The following is a 13,094-nucleotide window of genomic DNA, read 5'->3' on the forward strand; positions in this document are numbered from 1 at the left end:
CAAATAAATAAATAAAATATTGAAAAAAAAAATAAAGTAAAGCTAAAGATTCTCTCTCTCCTTCTCCCTCTGCCCCTCCCCACCCCTCAAAAAAATAATGAAGAGATAAATAAAAAATAAAGATGGAGGCAGACCCTTGATCTTGGGAAGCTGCTAGTCTGACGGAGGTGGACTTATGCAAGTAGGACACACAGACACAAACCCTTAAGCAGAGGGAGAATTCAGGGCCCACACGACAGTCACCAGAGGGCTGAGAAAGAGGAGAGAAGCAGCAGTGGTTCCTTCGAGACATTTCTAACCTCTACCATGAGCTCAATGCAGATAAAGAACAAGCCAGAACACAGCAGGCTGGGAGATAATTCTGTAAAGCCTCTCCCGCACAGAAGCATGTAGGGCCAGGATGTAAAAGAGGACAGGAAATAGCAGAAAGGATGGCAGAGCCCGAGCAAGGGGACCATGTAGCATTTCAGCCCATGTGGGAGCGCCAGCCATGGGGGAGAAGGAGGCAGAGCCGCGGCTGCAGAGATGGGGCTGGTGGCCCATGAGGAGCCCTGGACGCGGCGGGTCATTAATCAGGCTGTCCAGTGGCAGGGGCTGTGGACACAGCAGAGCAGACCATGCTCTCCCTGCCAACCCGTCAGCTGCCCAGCCGGCCCAATCTTAGATTCCTGTGCACTTTCCCAGGGACAGGGAGAGGTGGAAGTCTATGCCCCCCTGGAGGGGTGGGGAGAGCCTTCTCTGCTCTGGAGCCCTTTTGCTCCATACACAACAGACCCGGAGCCCAGCAGGTGGGGATGGGGAACAGAGGTCCAAGATTTGCTTCCAGCTCCATCTGCACGAGCAGGGACGGAGGATGCCTGTTCTCTCCCCCCGCCAAGAGGCAGACTCTGCTCTTCTGACAAGTGACACGCCCTGGGGACCTGGGGTCAGGGCCAGGTTGGGGGGGAAGATGAGCAGAAGAAGGATGGTGTGGAAGGGGAGGGGGCCTCCCCACAGCCACCGCCTGGTTCCTCCCCTCCAGTCTCCAGACCGCCCACCCCTCCACCCGCCCTCCGTGCGGCTGTCAGACGAATCTAAAGCACGTGCAAGGCCACACCACTCTGCTCACAAGCCATCTGGGGCTCCCACGGTCCTCTCCTATAGGACCAGACATCCCCCCCGGGTGAGGTCTGCCTTTATCTATGGTTATCTATGGGGGGTTAAGCACAGAGGATATGCCCAACTGGAGGATTTGCCGACGAGTGAACAGTCACAAAGCATAGTCATCGAAGGCCTGTTTCCCTGCTACCACCACACATTCTGGTGACCGGAATGGGATCGTGTTACCAAGCAAAGCAGGACAACAGCAGAGAATAGACACGGGCAGCTATGGTGGGAGTCAACCAAATGCAGCTCCCACGTGGGAACCGGAGCAGACCTGTGTTTAAAAACAGCTGCTTGGAGGCTTGGAGAAGGGTCTGGTTTCTATCACCTGCTTCCGGGGACTCACCCGGTGAGAGCTTTCGCCAAACCTCCAAGCGTCAGAAATGAGGGCCCCCTGGCAGAAGCCACGCTCTGGTCGTTCGAGAAGCCCAAACAGATGCTAACGTGTTTCTGCTGCCTCAGCTAAGACAGCAAAGGGTGGAGTGACTGGGGCGGTGTCTCATAGGCCCCCTCTGAAACCAGGTCAGTCTCGCTCAAAGGCAAAAGCTTTTCCTCTGTCCGTTGTTTCTCGGGTGTTTAAGTAACTGCTCCCACTGGAAGGGGACGTGGGCCACTTTTCAGTCATTGGTTAAACTCTCTTGTATCAGAAGGGGGCACAGAGCTGAGGGGACTGTGTCGTGTTCATCTTCTCGCCCCTACCACCTCCCTAGCCCAGGGCTTGGCACCTGGCATATGGTAGGTGGTAGGATCTGCCTGCTGAATTAGTTCAGTCACAAGGATCCCGCAGCTGATGGGGCCCGAGGTTGTGCTGAGAACGTGTGGGGTGGTGACAAGGACAGCATCTTCCCTCAGCACTGACAAGCCACTTATGAAGGAACCAGCTGCCTCCTCTGGGAATCCAAGTCTGTGGAAAGCCTTCCAAAGCTGGCACGTCCTGCACACAGGAGGAAGTCCCCTGACTCCTCAAGCTCTTCTCTGAGGAACTGAAGCTGGTGAGGGAGACGCTTTCCAAGCAAGGAAGAGAAACCCTGGCTCCACCTGACAGCAAATGTAGGACACGGGTGTCTCTGTGTTATCAGGGCATTGTCCTAAGCGTGACTGCTTGTTCATAGAGAGGAGAAGGAAGACCTTACATGCATTTGGCTTCAATAAATATACGCTGGGTGAGTGAAAAAGAGAGGTGGGCCTGGAGAGAAAGAAAGCAGCCCTGGTTTCTGGCTGAGATCAGTCTGTCCGTCATCTCTAGCCCTTAGATCCCACAGTAGGTCTCTACCTCCTCCCTATAGACCTTTCTCCTGACACAGCTCAAATAGCTCCTCGGAACCAAAAGGGCACTAACCAGAAGAGACTTGCTCGTGGGGTGATCAGAGGGTCTTCCAGGGAGACCCCAGACAGTCCTTCCCCAGCACAGACAGTGAGAATCTGAATGGGAAGAGAGAAGTGAGAAACCCAATCTCTGGGAGAATTTTCCCTGACAACACCCAGGCTGCCATGTTTTTCTTCTAGAAAGTCCATCACTGCTGGCTTCTTCTTTTTTTTTTTTTAAGATTTTATTTATTGGGCGCCTGGGTGGCTCAGTTAGTTAAGCGACTGCCTTCGGCTCGGGTCATGATCCTGGAGTCGCGGGATCGAGTCCCGCATTGGGCTCCCTGCTCTGCGGGGAGCCTGCTTCTCCCTCTCCCACTCCCACTGCTTGTGTTCCCTCTCTCGCTGTGTCTCTCTCTGTCAAATAAATAAATGAAATCTTTAAAAAAAAAAAAGATTTTATTTATTTAGTGGAGAGAGAGCACACAAGTAGGGGAAGGGGGAGAGGGAGAAGCAGACTCTCGGCTGAGCAAGGAGCCCAACGCGGGACTTGATCCCAGGACCCCGGGATCATGACCTGAGCTGAAGGCGGAGGCTTAACTGACTGAGCCACCCAAGCGTCCCACTGCCGGCTTCTCGACTGACTATGGAGGGGACGAGGGCACGAGTCATGTGGAAATCCCCCAACCTTGGGGGCACTTCCTGTTTGTTACTGCAGGCCCCTGCTCGTGCTGCTGCCAACACCCCCAGTTTTGACAGAGGAAGTCCGCCCATGACGGAGATGGATAAATGCTTCCCCATAACCATTCTCTCCTTCTTCCTTTAGTTTCCATTAGGCACATGGCCACCCAGCTGACTACATGTCCGAGCCCTCCTTACAGCTGAGCGGGGCTACGTGACTACGTCCGGACAATGTTAGACCAGCCGAACAGCTGCCCTCAGTAGGAATGGGCAAGCATCTTGGACCACAGCATAGAAGGCACGTGTTGCAGAGGGGAGAGCAGCAAAACAGAGGGAAGCTGCGTCCCCAACACCATGGAGACCACATCAACCCCCGCTTACTTACACTCACACTATTACATGTGGGAGAAGAATAAACTCGTGCCTAAGTCCCTCATCAGTTGAGCATTTGTTACAATAGTTGAATCTATGTCCTAATTAATACAAGCAAGGTCCCGAGAGGCCTCCTTAGGCCGGTCAACGTGAGGGCTTCTTCGCTGTAATCCATATACACGCGACTCCTAAAAGGGTTTAGAGGCCATGCCTGACGGTGAACTTGTCCCAGGAATTCACCCAGTTCAGGCCGGTCAGCGTGTTGGGCCTGCTGTCTATGGGGCAGTCCCGTTCCCCCTGAGAGCAGCCCTCCAGACGCTGTGGCCTGGAGGCTCGAAGCTAGGACAGGGGTGGCCTGACAGGGGGCATAGCCTGAGCCAGACTACTTAGCAAGTCCACCAAAGGGAACTATGTTTCCTTGAAATGCGTGTAAGAAGCCCTGGTCAATAATCCACATTCGTTCTGGGAGGCAGCATGATGCGGATTTCAAACATTTTTGGTCATGAAATCCTTTCTTCCAAATTAATCTTCCATGGAAGCTCAATCCATAAATCACATCAAAGTATGGCCATTCTGGGGGAAGGAAAGAAGGGCCTGGAGCCCAGCCTGCCGGGCCACTTCCTTCTCCACCACCCTCCATCCCACGGCAGCCCCTGCGGGAAGTGCCTCTGTGAACCCTTAGGGTTCCATGGAGTGCACTTTGAAAACCACTGCTCTAGGGTCAGTGCAGGGGCTGTGGAGTCAGACAGACCAAGTTCAAAAACTGGCTCCACTATATAGTAGTTAGTGCCAAACATTACTTTCCTCTCAGCTTCAGTCCCTCGTCAGTAACCTCCCGCACCGAGTTCTTGAAAGGATTAGACAAAACATACCCGTGTAAGCTCTTAGCCCAGTGCCTGGTCCACAGTAGGTGTTCGCTAAGTAGGAGCTATTACGGTGATTTTATTGGGCCTTTCCAAGAAAGGTTTTGATTGTGGAGGCTGCCTCCTCCAAACCAACCCCAGCTCCATCCTAAACATCTGCTGTTACAGTGTTTCTTCTGCCTCAATTATTCATGCCCGGAGCCTGCCAGGCGCTTCATTTCTGACAGCGGGGCAGCATTTACCTTGGCTGAGCTCAAGACGTTTCTGGACAGGAACTCCAGCTAAGCTGTCACCGTCAGCCTGTCAACTGCCAGCCAACTGGCAGGTGAAAAATGCTGGGGCAGGCCACCAAGGGCACCCTGCAGGGCCTGCTGGAGAGATCTGGCCAGCCAGGCTTGTCAGGACGGTGCTCCAGGCAGCTGGGTCCAACCCAGGAGGTGCTGATGGGATTGCTGGGGGAGGGGGCATCCATTCTCTGACTCCACCATCCCACGAAGCCTTACAAGACCCATAGGAATGTTCTCCAGATCCTGCTCCTCCAAATGTGCCCCAGGGACCAGCAGCATCTGCATTACCTGGGAGCTCATTGGAAATGCAGAATCCTGGGCCCAACCCCAAACTTTGCTGGATCAAAATCCAAATTTGAACAAGCTTCCCAGGGGATTCTTTTGCACAATAAAGTTTGAAAAGCACTGGTCTAGAAGCAGCCCCTGTCTGGACCAAAATGCGAGGCATTTTCATCCACGAGGAAATGGTATGTTAAACCCTTTGACTTCTAAGGCAGAAAGACCTGGGCTCTTGTCCTGGCTCTGTCACTCACTAGCTGTGCAACCTGAGGCAAGCACTTCACCTCTCTGTTCCAAGACAGTATTAGACATACCTCCTGGGGTAGGTGGGTGAATTTCATGTCAGGCCATAGAATGAGGTCTGCACTCAGGAAGGGCTCCCATAACATCGCCTGTTATTATTATTTTCCCTTACCTCGTGTATCCACATAATAATCTCCATCTGCCCTCTGGAAGTATTCAAGCCTCAGGTTAAAATAAACACACACAGAACACTCGTCATCACAGAGTGCAGAAAGCAGGTCTATCCTGGAAAGGGAGGGGACCCAGGCCAGACAAAGGGGCACTGGCATCAGCACTGAGGGCCCAGGGTAAAGAGGTGTCAGGATGGATGAGGCTGACCTAGGAAGGCCCTGGAATTGGGGGGTTGGACCAGGCTCAGAAAGAGGGTGGGGACCAGCTTTCTAGACAAAGCATTTCTCAATGCTCCACACTTCATGGAAATGGAAGAACCATCCACTCTTGGCTCTGATTCACCATGAGGAGGGAATATCAGCCAACCAGGGATTTTGACAGCATAAATATATATCATATCACCACACAGAAACAGGACAAGGCAACACAAAAACAAAAATAGACCTCCCCCGTCCCTCATCTGGCCGCATGCTGGCATATTTCCTTCTAGCCTTTTCCATATGAATATAACTTCACATGGTTATAATCCTGCTGATCAGCCAGTTGTGTGGACTGCTTCTGTCAGGTTTCATGATATCTAAAGTGGTTTTTGATATTAAACATAGTCTTTTAACCATCGCTTGTAATGGCTTCCCGGTCATCTACTCAGAAGAAAACCCACAATTTTCTTAATTATTTCCCTATTGTTGGAGCATTCAGGTAGCTTCTAATTTTTATGCTCTCATAAATACTGCTGTGATGAATTTATTGATGTACTTTCTACCTCTAGGATTGCTTCCCCTGCTTTAAAGCTTTTGATACAAAGCAGTGCTTCTCAAACCTTAATGTGCATCCAAATCACCCAAGAATCAGATTCTGATTCTGCAGGGCCTGAGTTTCTGCATTTATTTTATTTTATTTTATTTCTTAATTTTTTAAAAGTAATCTCTACATCCAGCATGGGGCTGGAACTCACAACCCTAAGATCAAGAGTCGCACACTCTACCGACTGAGCCAGCCAGGCGCCCCTGAGCTTCTGCATTTCTAATAGGCTCCCAGGTGCTGCCAATCCTGCTAACTTTGAGTATTGAGGATATGAAGCATAGCACCTGAAGTTTCAAGGCCAGGAAATCCTCTTTTGTTGCTAGCGTACTATTTTTGTACTTCTAGGTAAGATCTGGGGGAAAATCACTACCTTCCCCCACCTACCTTTCTGGTTAGTTTTCTCAACCAATTAACTCACCTGATTTTTAGAACACCTCTACGAACCATTCTCAGTCCCACCTTATAGATGAGGAATCTGAGGTTTAGAGCAAAGATGTGGCAAGGATACCTAGTATCTACCATACCTGGGACCACAGTAGGGTGACCATCTGTCCTAGTTTGCCTGCTTCTGGAATTTCCCAAGATGCTGGATGTTCACTGCGGAAACCCAGGGACAGGCCTGGGAAAACCAAGATGATTGGTCACCTCGACCACAGTGTAATTCAGAGTCAGCTATTTATCATTCCTCATCCTGTGCCAGGCCCTTAACATAGATTCGTATAGAACATCTTTGCAATTACATTTAGACAATAGCATCCCCATTTGACAATGAAGAAAGGTTAAGAAATCTGCCCAAGACAAAAAGATAAACAACTCAATTTAAAAATGGGTAAAGAGGCAAAGGACTTTAGACATTTCTCTGAAGAAGATATACAAATGGCCAACAAGACATGAAGAGATGCTCAACGTCATTAGTCATTCAGGAAACACAAAGCAAAACCACAATGAATATCATCTTACACCCATTAGGATGTTACGATTTAAAAAAAGAAAGACAATAACAAGTGTTGGCAAGGATGTGGAGAATTTGAAACCTTCATACATTGCTGGCGGGCGCGTAAAATGGTTTGACTACTAGGGAAAACTGTTTGGAGGTTCCTCAGAAAGTTAAACGTAGAGTTGCCATATGACCCAGCAATTCCGCTCCTAAGTATATGGTCCAAATAGTTGAAAACAGGTCCTCAAACAAATACATGTACACATGTTCACAGCATCAGTATTCACAATAGCCAAAAGGCAGAAACAGCCCACATGTCTATCAACAAATGAATGAATAAGCAAATTATGATATATTTGTACAATGGAATAGTATTCAGCCATAAAATAGATAAGACTTGAAAACATTATGCTAGGTGAAAGAAACCAGACACAAAAAGTCATATATTGTATGATTTCATTTATATGTGAGACATCCAGAATAGGTAAATCTATAGAAATAGAACAGAGATTGGTGGTTGCTCTGGATGAAGGGGGGGGGGATGGGGAGCAACTGTTTAAATGGCACAGCATTTCCTTCTGGTGTGGTGAAAATGTTCTGGAACTAGATAGAGGTGATGGTTGCACAACATTAGGAATATATTGAATGCAGTTCATTTTAAAATGGTTAATGTTACATGGGCGCCTGGGTGGCTCAGTCAGTTAAACGACTTGTGATTTTGGCTCAGGTCATGATTTCATGGGTCATGGGATTAAGCTCCATGTCGGGCTCCACACTCAGCAGGAAATCTGTTTGGGATTCTCTCTCTCCCTCTCCCTCTGCCCCTCTCCTCACGTGTGTACTCTCTCTCTAAAATAAATAAATCTTAAAAAAAAATAAAATGGTTAATTTTATGTTATGTAAATCTCACCTCAACATGAAAAACAGAAAGAAAGAAACCAACCAACCAACCTGCCCAAAGGACAGGAAAAGGATCAATAAGAGTAACCTTTGTGGGAGATGGACGTCCTGGGGCTGAGCAGCCAGGAGGGGTCCTTGGCACCTGTACTGAGCCCGGAAGGGGTGGGTGAGGAGATGATAGGATCAGAAAACTTGCATTTTGCTCTTGAATGTCAATCCTGTGAGATCAGTATTTACCACCCCATTTGGGAAATTTGAAGCTAGTGGATGCTTGCAGGGATTCATTAATTGAGGGGTTAAGCATCCAGCCCAGGGTCAGGCAGCTGGTACATGCCAGGGTCAAGATTGGGAGCCAGCACTGCTAGATTGTTTCCACACCGCTGGAGACTAGACACCTGGGCTCCATGTCCCACCTTCCCAAACACCCCTTCTTCTTACAAAACCCCTTATCTTCTCTCTTCGTGAGCTTCCCCTCCCTCCACCCACCTCACACACTACTCCCAGAATTCTCCCAGGTTCAGCCTCCTCACCTCATCCCTTCCCCTGAGCCCACTGGCACGGTGCGGTCCCTCCATGAGCACCACTTGCTCGCCAGGTGTCTGGGTTAAGAGTCTGTCTGTCCATGCCATCTCCCCCAGACCCTCCCATCTGGGGAGGAGGCCTTCTAGAGGTCTCCTTTTGGGAACTGCGTCCTTTGGGAGGTTGTGGAAACCAGGCAAGTATTTGCACTCATTCATCCCTCTTGCTGTCCACCATCTTGGACCACATGGTGCCTGCCTGGATGTGGGGTCCCTCAGCATTCCTAGGCCCCCCATGGTGGGGAAAGAGCGGGGAAGTTTTGCTTGGCCAGAGAGGAGAGGAACTTAGGGAAGTGGGGCTCTAGGGAAGACTGGAGTGGGGGGAGGGAATCTTTCCTACCATGGAGAGAACTATTCTATTACAGGGGAACCTCCAAATCTGAACATTCTCAAGCTTGGTTCCTCCCAAACTCTGGGCTAGATCTGAAACACAGAACAAGAAAACCTTGGGCTAGGATTGGAAGTCCCCAGGATGGAAGAAGAAATTTGTCCAAGGCTTCCTTCCCCTTTTCAGCCTCTCAGAATAAACTGAGCCACAACCCAGGGTCTCTGACTTCTCACTATAGCTCCCTCCAACCCCCAATCCACCCCCTCCAAAAAAGTTGTCAGTGTTCCAGGGCCTCAGAATTGGTCTTGGTGGGGGGGCGCTTGGGTGGCTCATTCATTAAGTGGCTGCCCTCAGCTCAGGTCATGATCCCAGGGTCCTGGGATCGAGCCCCACATCGGGTTCCCTGCTCGGCAGGAAGCCTGCTTCTCCCTCTCCCACTCCCCCTGCTTGTGTTCCCTCTCTCGCTGTGTCTCTCTCTGTCAAAGAAATAAATAAAATCTTTAAAAAAAAAAAAAAGATTTTATTTATTTATCCCAAGACCCTGGGATCACAACCTGAACCGAAGGCAGACACTTAACAAATGAGCCACCCAGGCTCCCCTAGAGTCCTATTTCCACTGGGGCATGGTGGTAGAGTGGGTGTGAGAATAAAATCTAAGGAGAGGGAGAGGGCTCTGGCCTGGGGCCTCAGAGCTGCCTCTGAGCAAGAACATCTGAGTTGGACAGAGCATTGTGGCGAGGTAGCCAGCCCAGGGTGCTGGGCAGAAGGAGCTGAGCAGAGGACTCTGGTTAGGGAGGCTGGGCAGAGAGGCCAGGCAGAAGGGCTGGGTAGGGAGTCTGGGCAGGGATCTGGGGAGAAGGGACTGGGAAGAAAGTGTTGGGCCAGAGGGGGCAAGACAGGAAGAGGGTCAGAGAGACTGGGCAGGGAAAGTCTGGGATGGGGGCTGGGCAGAGGGCCTGAGCCAGAAGGGAATTCCATGGCCCAGAGGGTGTCCCGGGGACCCATAAAAGAAGATGAGAGGCCTCCGCGGTGGGTATGTGGGGCAGCAAAGGAAATGGAAGCCCACCTGCCAGGCCCTCAGCCCCTTGAAATGGCCCCAGAGCAGAGGCATGAAGCAGGCTGTGATAGATAAGTAGCAGAAACATTTTCCTGGTGAGACTCAAGAAAACCTTCTGAAACCAACCAAACCAAATCCACTGAAATATCCTCTTCCGGCCACTCCCCTCTTGCCTAGCCCTTTGCCACCAAGTGTTGGTCTAGATCGGGTTTCGTCCAGTGAAATAGAGCCCAGCTCTCAGAGAAGCTGAGCAGAGACTCAGGAGAAGCAGGTGTCTCCAGGGCCCTTTTCTGGGCTCCCGAGTGGCCAAGGCTGCCCACTGTCCAGGGCAGAGTGGGCACACAGCCTGGGGGTGGGGGTGGGGCTTGAGGCCCCGCTGTGCTGAAGGGGTGATCATCAGTGTCCCCCATCAAACAGTGATCAGTGTAAGGCCTAGTGGGTTCCAGGTGGGAATGGAGCGGGGGGGCCCCCCTGAGGCCCCGGGCATGAGGCACTTGGGTCGCAGGCGTGCGCCCACGTGTTCTGGCGTGTGTAAGCTCCGATATTCTCATATGTGTGCGGGAACCCAAGAGTAGAGTAGAGTTGGGGTCCTTGCAGGCACTGAGTCCAAGGACGGAGCCCAGCCAACCTCTTCTCCTCTACAACCCCATCTTCCGAGGTTTCTGAGGAGGGAGACATCCCTGCTTCCTCTGTTCTTTCAAAGGAGGAGCTCCTCCCGTGTGCCAGGCACCGGCGGCAGAGTCCGAAAAGTCTCGGCCTCATGGGGCTTGCATTCCGTGGGGAGGACAGGCAATATAAACAAATACATAGATAATTCGGTGCAGGAAGTGATAAGTTCTGTGGAGCAAAACAGTCTATTCCCTCTGTAGCAGTCACAGCCTCCTGAGAAAACAGCCATCTCTCTAGAGCCTTCTCTATACCAAGCTAAATACCCGCAAGCTCCATCAGCCATTCTGGACTCCTCTGGTTTCTAGATAACCACCTAAAAGGGGGCACAGGCCCCTCAGCGTATGGTCAGGCCAAGAAATGCCCCGCACGATCTCTAGAGCCCTAGCCCTTGTTCCTGGGTTTCTGTGGGTTTCCATTGGTTTCCAGTCTGCTTTCCCACCTCCGTCCTCGGCAGCCACTTCACACTCCTGACTCATCTCCAGCCTACAAGCCGTGAGGAGCCCCACATCTTTTCCTCATGGACTACCACTAAGCCCCATCTCTCCCACCTTATTTTAAACTCAAGGGCCAGGATTTATATTTATCCTGGTAGTTTCATCTGGCGTGAGGCCAACTATCACTCAGCCTGCCAAGGCCGTCTTCTGGATCCCAATCTGACATCTGAACTCTTTTCCAGCTGAGGTAGAAGTCTGATCCTCCTGTCGCTCAGGCAGAGCTGGGCGCAGCCTCTGGGGCAGTCAGAGGGGTCTCCTGCCAGGGGGGACCTTGCTCCTTCACGTGGACTCGCCATGTGTGGCTGCCCAGGGGGCCACGACGCTCCTGGGATGGTGGAAGTCGTGTTGTCAAGTATAGCCACGTGGTACCTGAGAAAGCTTCATGTTCTGCTAGTCATTCTAGTAACTGATTTTAAAATTGGTTTGACATATTACAGATCAGAAGTTCCCACACCTAGATGACCATCAGAATCACATGGGAACTTTTATTTTTTTAAAAAAGATTTTATTTATTTGAGAGAGAGCGAAAGCGAGACAGATCACAGAGGGAAGGGAGAAGCAGACTCGCCGATAAGTGGAGAGCCCGACGTGGGGCTCGATCCCAGGACCCTGAGATCATGACCTGAGCCGAAGGCAGACACTTAACCAACTGACCCACCTAGGTGCCCCAAGTACCAGTTCTTTAACTGATGGCCCAACAAAGCTGGGGGGTAGGGAAGGGTGTCCAGGGGCCCCCTTACTCAGGGTACCTCTCCCCCCTCCCTGGTCTTCCACTCCATCATCCCACCATGGCTCCTTGGTTCTCCAGGATGGAGAAGACAGGGCAGAATGGGAAGTGACTTGGGGCTTTGTTCTCTGAGATTCTACCAGGTTCCATCTCAAAGAGGGATTAGGTAAGACAGTGGGGCCCTGACCTCTGGTACAACTTTTAAGATGGCACCAACAAACCCAGCCATCAAGATAGAGAATATCCTCATGCAATATTTTAAAATAGAAATGAGCGCAAAAAAATCCACGATGAACAAAATATCAAATTGTAAATAAACAGGATTGGTGCGAGTGCCAAGCCATGTCAGAGCCCGAGGTAAAAGGAAAAATAAGTCATGGAAACGATGCAGAAGGAGAGAGAGTTCAGAGCATTTATGAGTCTCCCAGCTCCCTCCCTACCAGGCTGCTGGTTGGCTCTGGTTCCTCTTCAGTCCCCACTGCAACGGTTCTTAGATGTAGTCCCTCTTGCTGGTTTGGGTCACCACCCTCCCTGCCGGCTCCAGTGTAGAGAGGTCTTAGCTGCTCCTACTCTTGCTGTTCCCAAAGCACTTTACCATCCTCTGCTGCTTTCCTTCACCCTGCCCACTCCTGGGTAAGCTGTCCCTGCATTAAACTCCCCCACTGGACAGAAAGACAGAAAGACAGGAAGGAAGAAGAGAAGGGAGGAAGGAAGGAAGGGAGGAAGGGAGGGAGGGCAGAGCAGGAAAAAAAAATTTTTAATTTTTAAAATATCCTAAGACAGAAAAGATATTACATCCATGACACAAGAACAGAATGCTTTTTTTTCCTAAGAAAAGAAAAAATCAGGAAACAATACAGAGTTCTTGGAAATTAAAAATATGATAGTAGGAAAAAGATCAGTAACATTAAGAAAATAAGGTTGAGGGTGCCTGGGTGGCTCAATTGGTTGCGTAACTGCCTTAGGCTCAGGTCATGATCCTGGAGTCCCGGAATCGAGTCCCGCATCGGGCTCCCTGCTCGGCAGGGAGCCTGCTTCTGCCTCTGACCTTCCCCCCTCTCATGTGCTCTCTCTCTCTCGTTCTCTCTGTCTCAAATAAATAAATAAATAAATAAAAAATAAGGTTGAGAAAATCTTCCAGAAAATGGACCACCACCACCACCACCAAGCAAACTATGCAAACAAACAAAGGCGAAAGGCATGGACAACAGAAGAGAGAAGGAAATTCAAGGATCAATCCCTAAGATGGACATCTA

The 13,094-nt window shown here is 50.5% G+C and overlaps 1 protein-coding gene across 3 annotated transcripts in view; it reads right to left on the reverse strand.

Moving 5' to 3' along the window:
- Window positions 1-13,094, reverse strand: part of PLXDC1 (plexin domain containing 1) — a 57,041-nt gene that overhangs the window by 33,701 nt on the left and 10,246 nt on the right. The gene's annotated exons all lie outside the window — the stretch shown is intronic.

Source organism: Mirounga angustirostris, unplaced genomic scaffold, assembly GCF_029215605.1.
Source record: "Mirounga angustirostris isolate CCGP_5_RB_7025 unplaced genomic scaffold, mMirAng1.0.hap1 SCAF_17, whole genome shotgun sequence".
In the NCBI taxonomy this organism is placed as follows: domain Eukaryota; kingdom Metazoa; phylum Chordata; class Mammalia; order Carnivora; family Phocidae; genus Mirounga; species Mirounga angustirostris.